At 46.1% G+C, this 21,264-nt stretch overlaps 1 long non-coding RNA gene across 1 annotated transcript in view; it reads right to left on the reverse strand.

Annotated features, from left to right (window-relative positions):
- Positions 1-21,264, reverse strand: part of LOC137353303 (uncharacterized) — a 68,530-nt gene that overhangs the window by 26,130 nt on the left and 21,136 nt on the right. Inside the window, exon 2 of the long non-coding RNA XR_010969836.1 lies at positions 1,620-1,716. This is a non-coding gene — a long non-coding RNA (uncharacterized lncRNA). The remainder of the gene's footprint in view (positions 1-1,619; positions 1,717-21,264) is intronic.

The following is a 21,264-nucleotide window of genomic DNA, read 5'->3' on the forward strand; positions in this document are numbered from 1 at the left end:
TTCACTGGCAGGAGGGGTGATATTAATTGGACAGAGATTTAAGAACCATGGTAGAAATTAGAATATTTTTCATGCAGAGTTGTTATGATCTGAAAAGTAGTGGCAGCAAATTCAATAATAACTTTCAAAAGGAAACTGGATACATATATATGAGAGAGCGAGAGAAGGGGGAAAATATGCAGGGCTATGGGGAAAGAGTGGGGTGTGGGGATAGAGCAGTGGGACTCATTGAATAGTGCCTTCAAAGAGCTGGCAGAGGCATGATGGGCTGAATGGCCTTCTGTATTCCATGAGAGGCTACTATGGGGTCAGAAGCTGAGGTTCAGCTTAAGACAATGGGAGGAAAGTGGAGTTAGTGACAAGGTTACGTGCAGAAAATTAACGACATAACCACAGGTTCAGTACTGAGGGAGTGCTGTACTGTTGGAGGTGGTACCTTTCAGATGAGATGTTAAAATGAGCCCAGCCCAGATAATATTTTTTTTAAATGGTGTTTGGTTGAGGGTTAAATATTAGTTTCCTGCTCCTCTTTGAATAGAACCTGAAGTGGGCATTATAGATCCTACAGGGTGGAGAAGTCAACAATCAGAGAAAATCCTTGATTAAAAAAATCCGAGAAAAGGTGCAGGTTGCATACTTCAGGTTGGATTCCCTCTCTCTACCACCAATGCACTGTGGCAGCAGTGTGTACCATCTACAAGATGCACTGCAGCAACTCGCCAAGGCTCCTTCCACAGTACCTTCCAAACCTGCAACCTCTACCACCAAGAAGGACAAGGGCAGCAGATGCATGGGAACACCACCACCTGCAAGTTCCCTTCCAAATCACACTTCATCCTGACTGGGAAATATATTGCCATTCCTCCACTCTCACTGGGTCAAAGTCCTGGGACTCCCTCCCTAACAGCACTGTGACTGTACCCACACCGCAAGGACTGCAATGGTTTAAGAAGGAGGTTCACCACCACCTTCTCATGGGAAATTAGGGATGGACAATAAATGCTGGCCTTGACAGCGATGCTCACATCCCAAGAACAAGTAATTATAAAAAAGGATATATGCACAGTGGAAGAATAACATTTTTGCTGTTTTGTCAATCCATCTACTTGCTGGTAGTAAAAAGCTGTGGAAAACGAGCCATTTCTCACTTGGTTCCTCTTAACGAACCTTACTGAAGAAAATGCTCAATGCAGAGACAGAAAAATAAATGAGCATTGTTTTATGGTTGGCTGGTAATTTTTGTGCTTGCAAGCTGGATCGTGGTTAAGGTGAATTTGTTAAGAAAGGAGAATCATTACCCCACTCTGTCCTGGGTAATTCTTAACACCCCCTTCTCATGATCTTTAGCTTCAGGTAGTGAGTGGGACCAAGGTCAGAATTTGGCTACAGCAAGGTGGAAGTTTAGAAATTACTCGGCAATAACCTGCTCACTGACGCTCAGTTTGAGTTCTGCCAGGGCCACTCAGCTCCTGACCTCATTACAGCCTTGGTTCAAACATGAACAAAAGATCTGAACTCAAGAGGTGAGGTGAGAGTGAATGCCCTTGACATCAAGGCAGCATTTGACTGAGTATGGTATCAAGGAGCTCTAGCAAAATTGAAGTCAATGGGAGTCATACCTAGTACAAAAGAAGATGGTTGTTGGAGGTCAATCATCTCAGTCTCAGGACATCACTGCAGACGTTCCTCAGGGTTATAAAGCAGGTCTGGCAGCATCTGTGGAGAGAGAAGCAGAGTTAACGTTTCAGGTCTGTGACCCCTCTTCAGAAGTGACCCCATAGGTTAGTGTCCTAGGCCCAACCATCTTCAGCTGCTTCATCAATGACCTTCCATCCATCATAAGGTCAGAAGTGGGGGCTGTTCGCTGATGATTGCACAAAATTCAGCACCATTCATGACTCCTCAGATACTGAAGCAGTTCGTGTCAATATGTAGCAAGACCTGACAACATTTAGGCTTGGGCTGATAAGTGGCAAGTTACATTTATGCTACACGTGCCAGGCAATGACCATCACCAACATGAGAGAATCTAACCATCTCCCCTTGACATTTAGTGGATTTCCATTGCTGAATCCCCCACTATCAACATCCTGGGGTTTCCATTGATCAGAAACTGAACTGCAGTAGCCATATAAATACTGTGACTACAAGAACAAGTCAGAAGCTAAGAATCCTGCGGTGAGTAACTCATCTCCTGACTCTCCAAAGCCTGTCCACCATCTAGAAGACACAAGTCAGGAGTGTGATGGAACACTCTCCACTTGCCTGGATGGGTGCAGCTCCGCCAACACTCGAGATGCTCGACACCATCCAGGACAAAGCAGCCCGCTTGATTAGCACCCCATCTATAAACATTCACTCCCTCCACCACTGACGCACAGTGGCAGCAGTGTGTACCATCTACAAGATGCACTGCAGCAACACAGCAAGGCTCCTGAGACAGCACCTTCCAAACCAGTGACCTCTACCAACTAGAAGGACAAGAGCAAATGCATGGGAACACCACCACCTGCAAGTTCCCCTCCAAGCCACACACCATCCTGACTTGGAACTATATCGCCATTTCTTCACTGTCACCGTGTCAAAATCCTGGAACTCCCTTCCTAACAGCACAGTGGGTGTACCTACCTCACATGGACTGAGGCGGTTCAAGAAAGCAGCTCACCACCACCTTCTCAAGGGAAATTAGGGATGGGCAATAAATGCTGGTCTAGCCAACGACGCCCACATCCCGTGAAAGAATTTTAAAAATTGCAACAGGAATTGTCAAGCGTTGAGATTTCATCTGCACTTTGTGTAACTAAGTCCTTATCCTGTTTTACATGAATAGGTTTAAGATTCAATTCCCTTCAAGTGACTAATCTATGGTTTCTCAACCCTGATCCTTCTTTATCAGAAGGATTCCACCTCCCTTTCTGTGGCCTGATGCTACCTTATCGCTCCAACCTCTTCTACTCTGGCTCACAGTCACTGCTTTTCTCAGTCTGTCCAACCTCAAACTCCCCAATCATTGTCACAGAGCCTGCAGTCCTCACAGCCTTTGCACGTGATTTCACGCCCTGAACCCCTCAGTCTCGCCGCATTCTTCCCACTTTCAGAAACTGCCTCAAAAACCTACTTCAACTTATTTTAACCCCTCTCCCCCACCCCCCGCAACCTACAGCACCCCACTGGAGAGGGGGAATCAACAGCAGTAGGAGAGGGAATCGAACAACAGAAATGGAGGAATCAACCAACAAGAGAGAGGGGAGAATTGGCCAAGGGCGAGTTTTTTTTCATTCGTTCACTGGACATGGGCATCACTGGCAAGGTCAGTATTCATTGCCCATCCCTACACAACTGAGTGTCTTAATAGGCCATTTCAGACAGCAATTAAGAATCACATATAGGCCAGGTCAGGACAGCAGATTTCCTTCCCTAAAGGGGCATCAGTGAACCAGATAGGTTTTTAAGGCAATCTGACAGTAGCTTTTTATTCCAGGTTTATTTAATTAACTGAATTTAAACTCCGCAGCTGTTGTGGTAATGGGATGTGAGCACGCCTCTGAAGTACATAACCACTATGCTACTGTACCTTTGATGGGGTAAGGGGAGGTGAGATGAGCTGGGGGACAGCCATGTCACTAGTGCACTGATTCTGAAAGATTAAAGTGCAAACAAATGCCTCCTCTTCACTCTTCCGACAGCAAGGTTCCTCATTCAGCAAATTAACGGTGGTAGTGCAAGGTGATCAGTTCCTGCTGTTTGAAGACCAAGTGGAAAATGAATTTACATCTGCGCCCATCTTAAGAACAAGGTATGGTTCTATAAAACATACTGAGGTAAGAACTGTGATTGATAAAATACTGGCTACACCAGCCATCGGAGCATAACGAAAATTCAGGTCACTGAGTTCAAGGTGAAATGTAGCAATGAAGCTGTAAGCAGTGTCAGGATTGTCCCACCAGGTGGTGCCTTGGCTCACTGAGTTGACAAGAAGAGCTTCAGTGTTCATGTGGATGCTGTAAGCATTTCAGAATTATGTAACATAGGATAGAATCTATAAATATTTTATTTTTATTGTTTTCTCCTGTCTTTCCTGAATCTTGCTGGGTAAATTGTTTCCACGGCGCCGGCAGCTCTTTGATGCCTGATCCTAATGGTCAGCCTTCAAACCAGAGCCAAGACAGTGGTTGTCAGCAGGCTATTTGACCATGGCAGGCATCACATTCATGCCCTAATCCCAATACCTTGTCCCTCCCCACACATACTTTCCGTTTTGATTGCTGGGTCTGAATCAAAGTCCGAAACGGGCTGATTTTCCCCTTCCTGACCCGGGAGGAGCTGTGACTGATTGTGAAGGTTTTGTCACTGAGCCAGGTAAGACCAGGAAACGCAACACAGACAGGTGATCAGGTCAGAGTTCGTCCAGCTCAGTGAGTCAGTGCACAAGCTCCCTGGGCTGCCAGCGGAGCAGGCGTCCATTTTTGCTCTTTCATCTGTTTTTCCCTTTATACCATTGAAAGCAATAAAGCTTGGCCCCTGTGCTTGCACCCAGTACAGCTGCCCTTGGCAAGTTTTCACAGATAGTTATTGCTGATAACACTAATCTGATTTACGATTGACTGTTTCAGTGTCAGCTTCACGTGTCAGTTCCACCCCCATGCCCTCCACTCAGCTCCTCGGGTGACTGGGAGGGTTGGATTTAATGAGCTATTCACACGCACACTGTGAGATTAACACCATTGTTGTTGAGATGTGAGAGACATGCTCTGTTTACAGTGTGGCTGCATTATTGCCCCTCCCCCTCGCCTCGCCATTCCCTTTTTGCAAAAGCTTGGTGATGTATGACTGCTCATGGAGTAGTCAAGGTCAAATTTGATATGATCGCCACATGCGGTCAGGTTGAGGCAGTGAAGCCAAGGGTCAGACAACTTGAGCCCCAGCAGCATTATTTGGGACCAGCATTAGAAGGTATTATAGTCCCCACCACTTTTAGCTAAGGCGATTTTCCCATTATATGATGTGGAGAATTTAGAATCTTAAAGCAAAGAAGGCCATTCAACCCATCGTACCTGTGCCAGCTCTTTGAAAGGGTCCCACTCTCCTGTTCTTTCCACATAGCTCTGCAAATATTTCCTTTCTTTGCACTCAGCAAAGGTCTCAGTTTTATCCCCTTACGCCCCCACCTCAATGAATTTCGCGCTTGGCATGACGTTGAGCTCTTCTTCCGTCGCCTCCACCTCCGGGCTTACTTCTTTGACCAGGAGTCCTCCTCCCGACCGGCAGACCAATTCACCAGCCTCCAGCATTCTCCCTCTACCTGGACCCCTTCCCCTGGCCACTTACCCGCTCTTGATCTCTCCACTGAAAACTGTCGGCGAGACATTGGTCATCTCAATTTCTCTGCCCCCCTCACTCACTCTAACCTGTCCCTCTCTGAACTTGAGGCACTCCATTCTCTCAGGTCTAACCCCGACATGGTCATCAAACCTGCAGACAAGGGTGGTGCTGTTGTTGTATGGCGTACCAACCTCTACCTTGCAGAAGCTCAACGCCAACTCACAGACACTTCTTCCTACCTCCCTCTGGACCATGATCCCACCACCGAACATCAAGCCACCGTCCAAAGGACTGTCACTGACCTTATCTCCTCTGGAGATCTTCCCCCTACAGCTTCCAACCTCATAGTCCCGCAACCCCGGACAGCCCGCTTCTATCTCCTTCCCAAAATCCACAAATGGGACTGTCCTGGCAGACCCATTGTGTCAGCCTGCTCCTGCCCCACTGAACTTATTTCTTCCTATCTTGACTCTATCTTTTCTCCGCTGGTCCAGTCTCTTCCCACCTACATCCGTGACTCTTCTGACGCCCTACGTCATTTTGACAATTTCCAGTTTCCTGGTCCCAACCGCCTCCTCTTCACTATGGACGTCCAATCGCTCTACACCTTCATCCCCCACCAGGATGGTTTGAGGGCTCTCCGCTTCTTCCTGGAACAGAGGCCCAACCAGTCCCCATCCACCACCATCCTCCTCCGCCTGGCTGAACTTGTTCTCACATTGAACAACTTCTCCTTCAACTCCACGCACTTCCTTCAAGTAAAAGGTGTCGCTATGGGTACCCGCATGGGTCCTAGTTATGCCTGTCTTTTTGTGGGATATGTCGAGCATTCTTTGTTCCAGTCCTACTCAGGCCCCCTCCCCCTACTCTTTTTCCAGTACATTGATGACTGTATCGGTGCCGTTTCCTGCTCCCGCCCCGAACTGGAAAACTTTATCAACTTTGCTTCCAATTTCCACCCTTCTCTCACCTTTACATGGTCCATCTCTGATACTTCCCTTCCCTTCCTTGACTTCTCTGTCTCCATCTCTAGGGATAGGTTGTCTACTAATATCCATTATAAGCCCACCGACTCCCACAGCTACCTCGACTACACTTCTTCACACCCTATCTCCTGTAAGGACTCCATTCCATTCTCCCAGTTTCTCCATCTTCGACGCATCTGCTCTGATGATGCTACCTTCCATGATGGTGCTTCTGGTATGACCTCCTTTTTCCTCAACCGAGGATTCCCCCCCACTGTTGTTGACAGGGCCCTCAACCGTGTCCGGCCCATTTCCCGTACCTCTGCCCTCAACCCTTCCCCTCCCTCCCAGAACCGTGACAGGGTTCCCCTTGTCCTCACTTTCCACCCCATCAGCCTCCATATCCAAAGGATCATCCTCCGCCATTTCCGCCACCTCCAGCGTGATGCCACTACCAAACGCATCTTCCCCTCCCTTCCCCTGTCAGCATTCCGAAGGGATTGTTCCCTCCACGACACCCTGGTCCACTCCTCCATTACCCCCACCACCTCGTCCCCATCCCATGGCACCTTCCCCTGCAATCGCAGGAGGTGTAATACCTGCCCATTTACCTCCTCTCTCCTCACTATCCCAGGCCCCAAACACTCCTTTCAGGTGAAGCAGCGATTTACTTGTACTTCTTTCAATGTAGTATACTGTATTCGCTGCTCACAATGTGGTCTCCTCTACATTGGGGAGACCAAACGCAGACTGGGTGACCATTTTGCGGAACACCTCCACTCGGTCCGCAAGCAGGACCCTGAGCTTCCGGTTGCTTGCCATTTCAACACTCCCCCCTGCTCTCATGCTCACATCTCTGTCCTGGGATTGCTGCAGTGTTCCAGTGAACATCAACGCAAGCTCGAGGAACAGCATCTCATCTACCAATTAGGCACACTACAGCCTGCCGGACTGAACACTGAGTTCAATAATTTCAGAGCATGACAGCCCCCCATTTTACTTTCATTTTTAGTTGTTTTTTCTTTTTTCTTCTTTTTTACAACCTTTTTTTTGCATTTATTTCATTTCATCTTAGTTTGTTCAGTTTGCTTACCCACTGTTTTTTTTCATGTTTGCACTTGCTGCTGTTCAATATTCAGTCCGTCAACACCTATTCTGTACTAATGCTTTGTCTTTCAACACACCATTAACATATTGTTTGCCTTTGCTCCATGACCTTTTGGTCAGCTATGTGGCCTTGTCCAATCTGCGCCTTCTCCTTTGTTATCTCTTGTCCCACCCCAACCTCACTTGCTTATAACCTGTGACATTTTTAATATTTGTCAGTTCCGAAGAAGGGTTAACTCTGCTTCTCTTTCCACAGATGCTGCCAGACCTGCTGAGTGGAACCACCATTTCTTGTTTTTATTTCAGATTTCCAGCATCCGCAGTATTTTGTTTTTGTTTTTATTTCCTTTTCAAGTATTTATCCAATTCCCTTTTTAGTGTTATTATTGAAACTGCTTCCAGGCAGCACAAGTCAGATCATAACAACTCCCTGTGTTTTTTTTTAAATCTCATCTCTCCTCTGGTTCCTTTGCCAATTACCTTAAATCTATCTCCTCTGGTTAGTGACCCTCCTGCTGATGGAAACAACTTCTCCCCATGCCTTGTTTATGCTGTCAACCTGCTGCACTGTGGGAAATAATATCCTGTTTATATTGAGTCAGGCTGTGTATGACTGAGCCATTCCTGGTTAACAGACAGATTCATGTTTGAAATGGGGCTCAAACAAGAAACACACTCCCTTCGTACGTCATTCTCCCTTGCTTCTGTTCCAAACTAAAGCCTGCGAAGGGCTGCTTTTTAAATTTTTTTTGTGCTTCTCAAGATAAGAGGCGTTAGTAAGATTGAAAGGAACCACTGGAGATGCTGGAAATCTGAAACAAACACAGACAATGCTGGGGAAACTCAGCAGGTCAGGCAGCATCTGTGCAGAGGTGGATACAATTTTGGGAATGGATCTGTTCTGAGAGATTCTGGTGCTGGGGGAGGGAACGCTTTCCATTTCCGGGCAGCCGGGGTCACTAAGCAGGCCCAGGTGTAACAGAATAGGACTCCCACTACCCAGCCCAGTGCCTGAGACTCCAGTATCAGGGGAGATCCCTCCAACAGTATTGGCTGGTTACCTTTTGGACAAGTGAGGCAAAGCTGTACATGCCTAACCCAGCCATCCCATTACCATGGCAGTGGGCCCTTTGCGCATCTGCAGAGCTATCTTTTGTTATAAAAACAAAGATTGAAGAAAGGTGTAAGAGAAAAAAACAGTAAACAGATAGAAGGAAAGACTGAACATGCTGGGGCTCTTTTCTCTCGAAGCAGTGATCTAATAGAGGTCTTTAAAAATTATGAAGGATTTGATATAGTAGACCTAGAGATGATGTTCCCACTTGTGGGGGAGATGAAAATTAGGGACCATAAATATAAGATAGTTTTTTTTTTATTTTATTCATTCATGGGATGTGGGTGTCGCTGGCCAGGCCAGCATTTATTGCCCATCCATAATTGCCCTTGAGAAGGTGGTGGTGACCTGCCTTCTTGAACCGCTGCAGTCCATGTGGGGTAGGTACACCCATGGTGCTGTTAGGAAGGGAGTTCCAGGATTTTGACCCAGCGACAGTGAAGGAACGGCGATATAGTTCCAAGTCAGGATGGTGCGTGACTTGGAGAGGAACTTGCAGGTGGTGGTGTTCCCTTGTATTTGCTGCCCTTGTTCTTCTGGTTGGTAGAGGTCGCGGGTTTGGAAGGTGCTGTCTAAGGAGCCTTGCTGTGTTGCTGCAGTGCATCTTGTAGATGGTACACACTGCTGCCACTGTGCGTCGGTGGTGGAGGGAGTGAATGTTTGTAGATGGGGTGCCAATCAAGCGGGCTGCTTTGTCCTGGATGGTGTTGAGCTTCTTGAGTGTTGTTGGAGCTGCACCCATCCAGGCAAGTGGAGAGTATTCCATCACACTCCTGACTTGTGCCTTGTAGGCTTTGGGGAGTCAGGAGGTGAGTTACTCGCCTCAGGATTCCAAGCCTCTCACCTGTTCTTGTAGCCACAGTATTTATATTTATTTATTTCGAGATATAGCACTGAAGCAGGCCCTTCGGCCCACCGAGTCTGAGCCGACCATCAACCACCCATACTAATCCTGCATTAATCCCATATTCCTACCACATCCCCACAATTCCCTTACCACCTACCTATACTAGGGGCAATTTATAATGGCAATTTATCTATTAACCTGCAAGTCTTTGGCTGTGGGAGGAAACCAGAGCACCCGGTGAAAACCCACGTGGTCACAGGGAGAACTTGCAAACTCCGCACAGGCAGTACCCAGAATTGAACCTGAGTTGCTGGAGCTGTGAGGCTGCGGTACTAACCACTGCGCCGCCCAGTTCAGTTCCTGGTCAATGGTAACCCCTAGGATGTTGATAGTGGGGGATTCAGCGATGGTAATGCCGTTGAATGTCAAGGGGAGATGGTTAGATTCTTTCTTGTTGGAGATGGTCATTGCCTGATGCTGGAGACTTCAGGAGGAGGCCGAGATGGATCATCAACTCGGCACTTCTGGCTGAAGATTGTTGCAAATGCTTCAGCCTTATCTTTCGCACTGATGTGCTGGGCTCCCCCATCATTGAGGATGGGGATATTTGTGGAGCCACCTCCTCCAGCTAGTTGTTTAATTGTCTACCACCATTCACGGCTGGATGTGGCAGGACTGCAGAGCTTAGATCTGACCGTTGGTTATGGGATCGCTTAGCTCTGTCTATCGCATGCTGCTTACGCAGTTTGGCATGCAAGTAGTCCTGGGTTGTAGCTTCACCAGGTCGACACCTCATTTTGAGATATGCCTGGTGCTGCTCCTGGCATGCCCTCCTGCACTCTTCATTGAACTAGGGTTGGTCTCCTGGCTTGATGGTAATGGTAGAGTGGGGGATATGCCGGACCATGAGGTTACAGATTGTGGTTGAGTACAATTCTGCTGCTACTGATGGCGCACAGCACCTCATGGATGCCCAGTTTTGTATTGCTAGCTCTGTTCGAAATCTATCCCATTTAGCACGGTGATAGTGCCACACAACACAATGGACGGTATCCTCAATGTGAAGGTGGGACTTTGTCTCCACTAGGACTGTGCGGTGGTCACTCCTACCAATACTGTCATGGACAGAAGCATCTGCGGCAGGGAGATTGGTGAGGACAAGGTCAAGTATGTTTTTCCCTCGTGTTGGTTCCCCCACCACCTGCCGCAGACCCAGTCTAGCAGCTATGTCCTTTAGGACTCGGCCAGCTCTGTCACTAGTTGTGCTCCCAGCCACTCTTGATGATGGACATTGAAGTCCCCCACCCAGAGTACATTTTGTGCCCTTGCTACCCTCAGTGTTTCCTCCAAGTGGTGTTCAACATGGAGGAGTACTCAGTCATCAGCTGAGGGAGGGCGGTAGGTGGTAATCAGTAGGAGGTTACCTTGCCCATGTTTGACCTGATGCCATGAGACTTCATGGGTTCTGCAGTCGATGTTGAGGACTCCCAGGGCAACTCCCTCCCTACTGTATACCACTGTGCCACCACCTCTGGTGGGTCTGTCCTGCCGGTGGGACAGGACATACCCGGGGATGGTGATGGCAGTGTCTGGGACATTGTCTGTAAGGTATGATTCCGTGAGTATGACTGTCAGGCTGTTGCTTGACTAGTCTGTGGGACAGCTCTCCCAACTTTGGCACAAGCCCCCAGATGTAAGTAAAGAGGACTTTGCAGGGTCGACAGGGCTGGGTTTGCCATTGTCGTTTCCGGTGCCTAGGTCGATGCCGGGTGGTCTGTCCGGTTTCATTCCTTTTTATTGACTTTGTCATGGTTATGTACAACTGAGTGACTTGCTAGGCCATTTCAGAGGGCATGTAAGAGTTAACCACATTGCTGTGGATCTGGAGTCACATGTAGGCCAGACCAGGTGAGGACAGCAGATTTCCTTCCCTAAAGGACATTAGTGAACCAGATGGGTTTTTACAACAATCGACAATGGTTTCATGGCCATCATTAGACTAACTTTTAATTCCAGATTCATAATTAAATTCAAATTCCACCTTCTGCTGTGTTGGGATTCAAACCCATGTCTCCAGAGAAATACCCTGGGTTACTAGTCCAGTGATAATACCACTACGCCACCGCCTACCCACAATTAGTCACTAATAAATTCAATCGGGAATTCAGGAGAAACTTTTTTTACCCAGCGAGTGGTTACAATGTGGAACTCGCTCCAAAAGGAGTCGTTGCGGTGAATAGCATTTAAGGGGAAGCTAGATAAGCATATGAGGGAAAAAGAATAGAAGGTTATGCAGATAGGGTGAGATGAAGAGGGGCGAGAGGACACTCATGTACAGCATAAACACCAGCATGGACCAGTTGGGCCAAATGGCCTGTTTATAAGAGGAAACCAACAATTACATCGGTAAAGCCAGCTCCTTTTTTTTATGAGCTCCTTCTTCCAGAAATGACATTATAACCTTCTGTTACTCTAATGGCAGTGTCAGCTGTAGTTCAGTTGATAGCATGCTTGCCACTGAGTCACAAGGTTTCAGGTTCAAGTCCCACTCCTGGGCTTGAGCACAAAAATCTAGGCTGGCACTCCAGTGTTTAAAAAAATCTCATTCTCTACTCCTTTTGCAAATCACCTTAAATCTGTGTCCTCGTTACTGATCCTCTTGCCACTGGAAACAGTTTCTCCATATTCACTCTATCAAAACCCTTCATGATTTTGAACACTGCTATCAGATCTCTCCTTAACCTTCTCAGCTCTAAGGAGAACAATCCTAGATTCTCCAGTCTCTCCACCTAACTGAAGCCCCACAACCCTGGTACTGTTCTGGCAAAATCTACTTTAGGGACAGTATTCTACTGTAGGTCCATATACACTAGGAACAACGTTGAAACTCATTTAACCTTCTCAGTAGAATTTACTCCCACAGGTCTGTACTAAATTTCAGTCTTGGCTTGTGGTTTGAAAGGCCACTGTACAATGCACTCCACCGATGCATATGTTCAGCGTAACTACAAATTTTGCAACATGAACAGGCCAGAAGTATAAAATAAGTGGGACTCGGTGTTATGAATTTTACTCACACATTAAGTTACGACAATTAAGACTAACCCATGGGTTAAGTCCATACATAAAAGTGTTGACACTGTACTACTGTGATGATCTGAAACTTGATTCACATGTCACAAGGAATGGCACATGGGTCTATGCTTTTATAGAGGAATTGCTAGACCCAAGAAGACCCAGGTTCATTTAGTTTCACCTTCTAATAACATGGGAGTCACATGATACAATGATAATGGAGTTATTGACTAATCATATCAATCAACCTCTCTCTATTAATTTGTCTGCAATAGATCCAGACATGAGGCAAGGAAAACCCCCAGTGGTTTTGATGTCATATCTCAAATTGGTCATATACTGTATCCTAAGATGTTATTTTTGGAAAGAAATCTATCTAATTTAGATTTGAATGCATCAATTAATTGCTTCTAACATTTCCCAAGGGAGCCTGTTCCACAGGTTGACCACACATTCACCGAAATAAGCTTGGGCCCGATTGTAACTCTGCGTAAATGGATGGATTTTGAATGAGTTAAAATCTCACCCAAAGTTTCTGCAGATCAGTGCAAAGCTGAAGGCAAAGCTGCCAATGGTAGAGTGATGAAAACTGGGGATGGGCTAGACACACCAGAATTGGAAGAGCGCAGATATCTCACAGGGCTGTAGGGCCGTAAAGGTTTACAGAGATGGGACATGGAAGGATATGAACACAAGGATGAGATTAAGGTGATGGTAGCAAACAGTTGGCAGGTGTACACATTTATTGTGTTCCAAATTAGATAGCTCGTAAAATAAATTCCTCCCTTCTGATCACTATGTCTCGGTGTTCTAGGCTGTGAACCATTGAATTTTATTTGCCTGGTGTCATAACCCATTTTGCTGAGTAATGCAGCTCTAAACACCCTGCTCTGAAAGGGAGACTGTTATCAGATAAGTGAACTGAGGATGGTGTATAGACTGCCAGTTCACAAATAGCAGTAATGGAATGATACTGTTACGAGTGTGAGGAGCTTACGACATCTTGGCCCACAACTGCCACAAATTATTTTCTGTTTCTTTTGTCTTTCCATCTTCTAATTTACTGCCCACCTTACCAGAAGCAGATGATTGTTGCTTAGAAATAGTTCCATGGGCACCGGCCCTACTCGAGGACCTCACTCAAGCAGATGTAGATGTCCTTCATGTGTGTGTCGGCAGGCTATTGAAGCGGGGGGTGGGGGGGGGGGGCGGGGGGGAGGAGGGGAAAGGGTGACACAGCCAAACCCAATTCTGTCCTCACAAGTTGTCCACATACAGACAGACTGGCAAGGATCATTGGATAGCCGTCAGGACTAGGAGCTTAAACCAGTTTCCTGGGAGGAAGAGGATACTTTAGAACAGCTAGCTCAGCACCCAGTCATCGATGCTGGGTCAAAACCCCAACTCCCTACCTAATGGTACTGTGGGGGTACCTACACCACATGGACTGCAGCCGTTCAAGAGGGCAGCTCACCACCACCTTCTCAGGGCAACTATGTAGAGGGGCATTTGTTCGTGATGCCCACATCCTGAGAATGAATTAAAAACACTTCAGAAAGGATGTCAAGGCTTTGCGGAGGGTGCAGAAGGGACTTACCAGAATGGTAGCAGGGATGAATGAGGTCATTCAGTTATGTGAAGAGACTGGGGAAGTTGGGGTTGTTCTCCTTAAAGCAGGGAAAGTTAAGGGGAGATTTAATAGCATGTTCAAAACCATGAATGGTTTTAATGGGGTAAATATGGAGAAACTGTTTTCTGTGGTAGAAGAGCCGGTAACCAAAAGATACAGATTTTAAAGATAGCAGGCAAGACATAAGGAGAATTTTTTTTATGCAGTGAGTTGGTAGGATTTGGAATGCACTGCCTAATGGGGCAGTCAAAGCAGAGTCAAATAACTTTCAAAAGGATACTGAATAAATAAATATAGAATTAATAAGGAAAGAATTGCAGGGCTATGGGGAAAGAGCAGGGGGAGAGGAACTAATTGGATAGCTCTTTCAAAGAGCTGGCACTGGCATGATGGCCAAATGGCCTTTGTCTGTGCTGCATGATTCTATAACTAAGAATGGGGTGATCAAAGTTGGGACTTTGCCGATTTCTCAAGCTCAGTCCCAGACCGGATCAAAGGAGGTCCTAAACCGGCAAGTGAGGGGAAAGCAGAGACTAAAACAAGGCGCAAGCGAATGGGAAGAAGCAACTTTTTAATGAGTAATTCTTGAACAGGAAGTTTCTGCTACTAAAGCTTTACAATGGTTTTTCAAACTTAAATCTAGAATATCAATGGTGAAAGTCTGATGCCACACGACTCAGCACCTACCATCCTGCTGCCATTAGAGTGGAGACGTCCAAGTCGCTAATTCCTGCTGAAGTGAGCAGGCCCCTTTAAGAGACATTTGAACTTAACTGCCTCCCTGAAGAAGCCTAGTGTTAAGTTTATATAAGGATATTATCATATATTCCTAATACCCAAGACCAGTTCAAGAGAGATGGGGAGATGGTGGTGTAGTGGTAATATCACTGGACTAGTAATCTAGAGGTCAGGCTAATACCCTGGGGATATAGGATCAAATCCCACCACAGCAGCTGGTGGAATTTAAATTCAATTAATTAATTTTTAAAATCTGGAACTGAAAGCTAGTCACAGTAATTATGTCATGAAACTATCTTGGATTGTCATCATAACCTATCTGGTTCACTAATGCCCTTCAGGGAAAGAAATCTGCTGTCCTTACCTGGTCTGGCCTAAATGTGACTCCAGACCCACAGCAATGTGGTTGACTCTTAACTGCCCTCTGAAATGGTCCAGCAAGACACTCAGTTCAAGGGCAATTAGGGACGGGCAACAAATGCTGGCTTTGCCAGCGATGCCCACATCCCATGAAAGAATTTAAAAAACTAACAAAGACTGAAATGTTTGGTTAATACTCTTTACTAAATTAAATTAATTACATGCTGTATGTATGAGATATATATGCCTTTGTTACCTCAGTAATTGTAAGGCTTTATTGGCAGTAGTAAGGTTTACTAATAGTAGTAAAGCTTATTGGATTGGCTGGGAGTATTTCCTAGTTATTACTATTGGTAAGGTGTATTACTATTGAGGTCATTAATATTATTGGTAACAGTTTACTATTGGTAGGGTGTACTAATAGTGGTAAGGTAGATTAGTATTAGTTAAGTTTTTTATTAGCAGTAGTAAGGTTATTATTACTATTGGGAAGGGTTTATTACAATTGGAAGTGTTATTAGTATGAGCAGTAGCAGGGTTTATTAGCAGCAGGGTTTAATTGTAGTACCAAGGCATCATTTATTATTTATTTATTTTGAGATACAGCACTGAAATAGGCCCTTTGGCCCACCGAGTCTGTGCCGACCATCAACCACCCATTTATACTAATCCTACATTAATCCTATTACCCTCTCACATCCCCACCTTCCTTCAATTCCCCTACCACCTACCTATACTAGGGGCAAATTATAATGGTCAATTTACCTATCAACCTGCAAGTCTTTGGCTGTGGGAGGGAACCGGAGCACCCGGCAAAAACCCACACAGTCACAGGGAGAACTTGCAAACTCCGCACAGGCAGTACCCAGAATCAAACCCGGGTCGCTGGAGCTGTGAGGCTGCGGTGCTAACCACTGCGCCACCCAATCTAATAGATATAGCAATGGAAGGGCTGTTTCAACCTCTGGAATGCACATCCAGTGCTATGTGGGAACTCCAGGACACTTCTCATATGATAACCATATGTGCAGGAAGTGTCACCAGTTGCAGCAGCTTGAGCTCCAGGTTTTGGAACCTAAGCAGCAGCTGGCATCACTGCGGTGCATCTGTGAGGTTGAGAGTTTCGTGGATAGCATGTTTATAGATGTGGCCACCCTGCAGCTTAAGAATATGCAGGGAGAGAGGGAATGGGTGACCACCAAACAGTCGAGAAGAAACAGGCAGGTAGTGCAGGAGACCCCTGAATGCATCTTATTCTCCAACCAGTATTCAGTTCTGAATACTAAGGAAAGTGATGGTTCATTTGGGAAGTGCAGCCGGAACCAAGGCCATGGCACCACAGGTGGCTCAACTATACAGGGGTTACAAGGAAGACTGGAAGAGCAATAGTGATAGGAGATTCAATAGTCAGGGAACAGACAGGCATTTCTGTGGCCGCAGACATGAATCCAGGATCATGCGTTGCCTCCCTGGTGTCAGGGTCAAGGATGTCCCCAAACGGCTGAAGAGAACCCTGAGGGTGGAGGGTGAACAGGCAGCAGTCATGGTCCACACTGGTACAAATGACATAGGTAGGAAGAGGAATGTAGTCCTGCAAAAAGAGTTTAGTGAGCTAGGTAAGAAATTAGCAAGTAGAACCTCAAAAGTAGTAATCTCTGGATTACTCCCAGTACCATATGCAAGTGAGGAGAGAAATAGGATAGTGCAGATGAATGCGTGGCTGGAAAGATGATGCAGGAGAGAGGGCTTTAGATTCATGGGGCACTGGGACCAGTTCTGGAGAAGTGCACAGGCTGGACGGGTTGCACCTGAACACAGCTGGGACAAATTTCCTTACAGGGCAATTTGATAGTGCTACTGGGGAGGGTTTAAACTAACTTGGCAGAGGTGTGGGAACCAGGAGATAATACAAGAGAGGAGCACCAAGGTACACAGAGAGTTGGAAGTGACAGCACTAGAGTAGGAAATAGAAAAGTATTAGGTCGGGTCAGAATGAGAGTGTTAGACAGTACTACAGAAGGGGACAGTTCTGTATTAGATGGGAATGGACTGAGAAGGACTATGAGGAATGCAAAGACGGGTTTACAATGCAGGTGTATAAATGCACAAAGTGTAGTGAATAAGGTTGGTGAGCTACAAGCACAAATAGCAGTGTGGGAATGTGATGTACTGGCAATGACAGAAACGTGGCTTAAAAATGGTGAGGATTGGGCACTTAATATACAAGGACATAAAGTGTTCAGAGAAGATAAAGGTGAAAAAGGAGGTGGGGTGGCAGACCTGATTAGGGAAGACATTGCAGTGTTGGAAAGGGAGGATGTCCTTGAAGGAGCAAGGAAAGAATCTATTTGGTTAGAGTTGAAGAGCAAAAAGGGTATGATCACACTACTAGGATTATGCTATATGCCTTCAAATAGTGAGAGAGAGATAGAGGAGCAAATCTGCAGGGAAATTACAGAGATGTGCAAGAACTATAGAGTGTTAATATTTGGGGACTTTAATTACCCAAATGTTGATTGGGATAATTTTTGAGTAACGGGTAAGGAGGGGGAGGAATTTCTAAAATGTGTTCAGGAGAACGTCCTTGATCAGTATGTTCTCAGCCCAACTAGAAAAGAGTCCGGCACGGACTCGATGGACTGAAGGCCTCCTTCTGTGCCATAAATGACTCTATGACCTCTGGACTTGACTATTCCAGTGCTGCCTTGGCCAGTCTTCCATCTTCCACCCTATGTGAATTTGAGCTCATCCAAAACTCTGATGCCTGCATCCTAACTCAAAGTCCCGTTCACCCATCACCCCTGCACTCACTGACCTACATTGGCTCTTGGTCTGGTTACAACTCAATTTTAAAATTTTCATCCTTCTTTTCGAGTCCCTCCATGTCTTCACCCCTCCCTATCTCTGTGACTCCCTCCAGCCCTACAATCCTCCAAGATATCGGCGTTCCTCCAATTCTGCCCTTTTGCTGATTTTCTTCACCTCCATTGATAGCCATGCCTTTAGCTGCCTACGCCCAAACCTCTGGAATTTCTCCCCCCAAACCTCTCCATTTCTCTGCCTCTCTATCCTCCTTTAAGATGCTCCTTAAAACCTTCCTTTTTGATAATGCTTTTGTATTATCTCTTTATGTGGCTTGGTGGCAAATTCTGTTTACTAGCGCTCCTGTGAAGCACCTCAGGACGTTTTACTAGGTTAAAGGTGCTATATAAATATTATTGTTAGAAAAGTCAAATGTGGCATTGTACTGGTCTCTCAGCCTTGTGGTGTACCATTTCCTGATGTTGTTGTCTGTTCACTTGGCTGTCTGAGCAGAACCGCAGACAGGAAATGAATGAAGCAATGGGCTGCAGGAGGTAGAGACAGCCAGAGAGAAGCAAAGCTCACTTCTCACAACTGGGCAGTTTCAGTCATACATAGCTTGTGCGCCCACTGACTGTGCCAGGATCAGCAAGGTCAGCTTGGACAGCGGGCAGAGCTCCCAAATCAAATGAGAATACATTTCTGGAAGGGAAAGGTGACTTGTTCCTGTAGGATCCCAGGGGAAGCCTCAGAACTAAAAGGCAACTCAGAGTTCTTAGGGATCCCAAGTTAAAGGTAAGGTTGCCAACCCACCAGGATTGGCCTGGAGTCTCCAAAAATGAAGGTTAATTTCCAGGACGCTGCTACGAGCAACACCAGGGAGAAAAATCATGAAAAAAAATTGTGTGTTTTCACCTTCTTTAAACAATTTCCGTTAAAAGTATTGGTGAGAAAAAAAGCAGTTTGACTGACAAGTCAAGATTCATCCAATTGGGTATTGAAGACTCATTCCATTTTCCATGGGAACGTAGGGTGCTGTGGGGATGGACACGTTACACAACCAATTATGGGAACGTGAGGATGGGGCAGTTGGAGACAAGAAGTCCCAACCTGAAACCTCCAGGAATACATCCAAGCAGAGTTGACAACCTTAGTTAATGGCGTTCCGATGAAGGGTCACTGACCCGAAACATTAACTCTGCTTCTCTTTCCACAGATGCTGCCAGACCTGCTGAGTGGTTCTAGCATTTCTTGTTTTTATTTTAGTTAACGGGTACTGGGCTCACTTGGGTTGGAAGCCATTTAAGACAAAATGCAGAGAGGGGTGACAATGACGGTGCGCGCCAGCACTCTCTATACCCCAGGTATTTAATTACCTGTGATGGGCAAGGTGACATTATTCCCTTTTCACTTGGACACCAAATTGCAGGGATATGGGAAAAGAGCAGGGCAGTGGGATTAATTGGATTACTCTATAAAAGAGCCAGCGCAGACTCGATGGGCCAAATGGTCTCCTTCTGTGCTGTAATTTCTATTCAATTCTATGATCCTCTGCATTGATCACGAGGAATGATGTCCATGCAAAGCACATGGCAGTTCAATAGCTCCCTAACTCTTGCACGTGTGTTTGGAATGCCCTCGCCAGCCTTTCTTGCACATGGTTTCTTGCACAATTCCATCCTTCCACCACTTGTCCTCTCTGTTACATCAGATGTCCACTGTCACTTGGTAATACCCTTCCCCACCTGCCATTACTCAATATTGTTCCAGCAGAAACTGGCCCACAGTGCCCGGGAGAGGCAGGTTATGGTCCGTATTATCCCTGATATATATAAGCTGACTCAGTTCGAGAACGGGCAATAGACCTGCTGGGGAGACAGTCTGCACTGGCAGGCAGCAGTGGTGAGGCTGGTATACAGGTACAAAGTAAAGTACTGCATTCATATCTGGGCACTGCACCTCAGGAAGGACATATTGGCCCTGGAAGGGATACAGCACAGATTCACCAGAATGATACTATGACTAAAAGGATTAAATTATGAGGACAGATTGCATAGACTAGGCTTGTATTCCCTTGGGTATGTAAGATTAAGTGATGATCTGTTGAGGTGTTTAAAATGATTAAAGGATTTGATAGGGTAGACAGAGGGCAACTATTTGCTCTGGAAGTCTACAACAAGGTGGAATAACTTTAAAATTAGAGCCAGGCCATTCAGGGGTGATGTCAGGAAGTACTTCTTCACACAAAGGGTAGTGGAAATCTGGAACTCTCTTCCCCCCCAAAAAGCAGTTGAGGTCAATCGAAAATTTCAAAACTGAGATGGATAGATTTTTGTTAGGTAAGGGTATTAAGGGTTTTGCAACCCAGCCAAGCAAATGGAGTTAAAATACAGATCAGCCATCATCTAACTGAATGGCAGAACAGGGTCAAGGGAGTGAATGGCCTAGCCTGTTCCTGTGTTCCTGTCCAAATCTTTGTTATCTCCATACTTGACTATTCCAATGCTCTCCTGCATAGCCTCCCATCCACCCTCCATCCACATAAACTCATCCAAAACTCTGTTACCGTATCCTAACTCACATGACCTCTGTGCTTGCGCTTTGTATGAGTCACACTGCCATTAATCTTCAGACCTGCCTCCATTGTCACCTTCTGGGTGCTGGCACCAGTCCCTAGCTCTTTTCCTCACCTTCCACACAAGAAGGAGGAAAAGGAAGGAGCAGGAAAATGCTGAGGATGAGTTGTATGGAATGGATTTTTTTTTTGTTTGGAAGACTTTGTCAATGATCTTTTTATTCATAAAATTTGTAAAAGTACATGACATAACAGTTCAAATTTGACATTACATGAAGTGCCAAAACAGATCAGTTCCTTTCAATACAGTACAAGGTGCCTCACTACACTTGCCATTACATGTTATATTTACAATGTACATTTACATTCCATGTCAAACATTCTCTGGTGTATATAGCCCAAGCGGTTTTACACGGGTTTCAGCTCCTCAGTTTGCTGTGGCAGGAGGACTTTAGACTGTGGCCTTTCCCCATTGAGCCTTTGCGGCAGCTGCCCCAGGCTTTAGTGCGTCCCTCGGCACGTAGTCCTGGACCTTGGAATGTGCCAGTCTGCAACACTCGGTCGTGGACAACTCTTTGTACTGGAATACCAGCAAGTTTTGGGCAGACCAAAGAGTGTCCTTCACCGCATTGGGCAGACCAAAGAGTGTCCTTCACTCCAGCAGCATGTTTGTCTTGGTGTGCATCCCTGGGAATGGCCCGTCGACCACAGAGTCCTGCAATATGGAGC

The sequence above is a fragment of the Heterodontus francisci genome, chromosome 41, assembly GCF_036365525.1.
Source record: "Heterodontus francisci isolate sHetFra1 chromosome 41, sHetFra1.hap1, whole genome shotgun sequence".
NCBI classification, from domain to species: Eukaryota; Metazoa; Chordata; class Chondrichthyes; order Heterodontiformes; family Heterodontidae; genus Heterodontus; species Heterodontus francisci.